We start from the raw sequence: 3,269 nt of genomic DNA on the forward strand, positions 1-3,269 counted from the left end.
GACTGGTCCTAATACTAGGGCTGGGTTAAAGCGGCCCCCAGGAGAAGGAAGAGCAAAGACATGGAGGATGGAAACTCAGTAGGACCTATGGCATTCAACACTTATCTGTTCTGCATTACATGGCCCCAAGCCTTGCTTTTTGCTATCAAATAAGTAAGTCCACCATGAGTGTCAGTAGCTAGTGACAAATTGTTCTATTATTCATACCTTGGTAGAAGTTTTCCAGTAAATAAGAGCCTTAGCCCAGAGGAAAAAGCCTCATGTGGTACAAATAGAGGTGACATGTCAAGCTGATGGAGAGCTATCTGGTTGCCCGAGGACAGTGCATACAGCGTCAAAGCTCCCCACTCAACTGTGCTGGTCGGACCTAAGGCTGGTCCCCTTGAGCAGTCAAAGCCACATCCAGGCCTTGGGACTCCCAAGGCTGTGTGCTCCACAGACATGATCACTATCACCCCTGAATGGGCCCCAGCCCAGCAGGGGACAGCTCCTCTGCACCCTGAGAATGCCTCTTCCTTCATTAAAAAGCAAGGGAGAGAGAGAGACAGTGAACAGAGCTTTACAAAACTTAAAAGTGGTTACGATCCAGTCATCAAAGGCAAAACACGTTGCCTCCAATTCCCCTTTGAAGCTATTTCACAAACTAAATTCCTTTCCTTTGACCAACTTTCCCAATCCTCACATATTTACCTTGCGGGGGAGGCTGGCAACATACTCAGAGCCCCACCCCCTGTGGCAGGGCTCCACTAAACGCACACCCCTGGGGGCCACCCCCAGCTCTCCCCTCAGAGCCAGCCACCCTCCAGCGGGACATAGGTTCCAACCAAGGAGCTGAAATTCTCACAGTCACCCTCTCAGCAGGGCATGAGGCTCCCATTGTACAGGTGAGAAAACTGAGGTTCCGAAAAATTTAAAAACTTGCCCAAGTTTCACAACCAGCTAGTGATGAACAGGGCTGGAATTGGGAGTCTGGGCTGGTCATCCTCCACACCCAGGCCTCTGTCTACCATGTAAGCAGCTCTCCAGCTTTTGGTCTTTACACTCCTAAATATGGCGGCCTGCAACGAGCTTTATTTTTATGGATTATATCTACTGATATTTGATGTATTCAAAATTTAAAATAAGAAATTTTTCATCTTTATTAATTCACTTAAAACAACAATGACAAATCCATTCCACATAAATAGAAGCAATATCTTTTTCTTAAAAAAAAAAAAAAAAAAAGGCTGGGAGCAGTGGCTCACACCTGTAATCCCAGCATTTTGGGAGACCAAGGCAGGTGGATCACCTGAGGTTAGGAGTTTGAGACCAGCCTGGCCAACATGGTGAAACCCCGTCTTTACTAAAAATATAAAAATTAGCCAGGCACAGTGGTGCATGCCTATAGTCCCAGCTACTCAGGAGGCTGACGCAGGAGAATAGCTTGAACCTGGGAGGCAGAGGTTGCAGTGAGCCGAGATCACACCACTGCACTTCACCCTGGGCAATAGAGTGAGACTTTGTCTCAAAAAAATAAAAATAAAAATAAATAATTTTTTTTAAAAAAATTCCAAAACAAAACAAAACTAAGTGAGATGGGTGGCATTGTTTTACCTTTTGCAAACCTCTTGAATCTTGGGCTTAAGGGAAAACAGCTGGATTTTCATATCTGCCTCTGTATTCAATATGTTGCCATACTCCATTTGCATTAAAGTATGTGAAGAAAATCCTAGGAGCTCACCTTATGAAAGGGTCCCTAAACCAGACTGTGAGAGGCACGGCACTACATCATACTACTTCATTTCTGACGCTCGAAACCGAAGTTCCTAAAATTCTGCTTACACAAAGTAGATGCTTAACATGTTTGCTGAATGAATAACTGAGCAAGGCTCACCAAAGCTGGGTGAGGGGAAAAAAGGTCAAGTCTTAAGGTCTAAAAGCAAGTTTGAGCTTTATCTGTGGATTTTAATTATCCAGAAGTGTCCTTGCCATGAGATGGAAGGGGGGAATAGGAAAGTCAGTAGAACTTTCTAGATGAGGGCTACTAGGAATGGTTGTGCAGGTTGCAGACTCTGCAAAAACATCTCAGATGGTGCCAACACATGTTCTGGTCACCATGCCTGCGCCCTGGAGCAGGGCTGAAGAAGGGACCACTTTTCTTATTTGCACAATGCTGCTGGGTGTGCCAGCAGCTGCCTTACCCCATAGATGTGAGTCCCCCAAACACATCTGGGTGTGGCAAGGGACAGGCAAGTCCCAAATTCTTGGAGAGGGTGCCAGGAGACGCTGCAGAACCCCCTGGGCTGAGCCAGCAGATAGAGCTTCAGAGCCTGGACATGAATCCACATTTCAGATCCTCTGGGGTGTTTGTTTGTTTGTTTGTTTGTTTGTTTGTTTTGTTTTGTTTTCTTAAGACATGGTCTTGCTCTGAGGCCTAGGCTGGAGTACAGTAGCACATTCTCGGCTCAATTCAACCACCGCCTCCCGGGTTCAAGTGTTTCTCCTGCCTCAGCCTCCCAAATAGCTGGGTCTACAGACACGTGCCACCACGCCCAGCTAACTCTTGTATTTTAGTAGCGATGGGGTTTCACCATGTTGGCCAGGCTGGTCTCTAACTCCTGACCAGGAGCTCAAGTGATCCACCTGCCTTGGCATCCCAAAGTGCTGGGATTACAGACGTTAGCCACCATACCTGACCAAGATCCTCTTACATAGCCTGGGCTACCTCTGGACCAACTACAGACCTAGCAAGTGAGGGCAGGCAACCACATGGGTTGGCACCCACTGTACGCACAGCCTGTGTGTATGCCCTGGAAAAGGATGCCCAAGAAACAAGCAGCATGGCCTGCTGTTCATGGCTGTATTGCAGTGGTTCTTAACATAGAGGCACTTTGTTCTCTGGGAACATTTGCCAATGTATGGAGACATATTTGGTTGTCACAACCTCGGATGTGGGGCAGCAGGGAGGCTATTGGCATCCAGGGGATAAGAAACCGGGGATGCTGCTAACATCCTGCAAGGAACAGGACAGGCCCCTCCCCCCTGCAGCAAAAATTATCCAGCCCAAAATGTGAATATTGCTGAGGCTGAGAAACCCTAGTGCAATGAAAAGAATATGGGTTCTAATCTCAGAGGGACTGGGTTCAACTCCCAGCTGTGCCACTTTCTAATTCTGTACCTATAGACAGGTCACTTACTTTGCTTCCCTTTTCTGTGAAATGCAGAGAATAATACCTACACTGCAAGACTGTTGTAGAGATCAAATGATGAGGGCTATGCCTACACTTGCC

The sequence above is a fragment of the Rhinopithecus roxellana genome, chromosome 9, assembly GCF_007565055.1.
Source record: "Rhinopithecus roxellana isolate Shanxi Qingling chromosome 9, ASM756505v1, whole genome shotgun sequence".
NCBI classification, from domain to species: Eukaryota; Metazoa; Chordata; class Mammalia; order Primates; family Cercopithecidae; genus Rhinopithecus; species Rhinopithecus roxellana.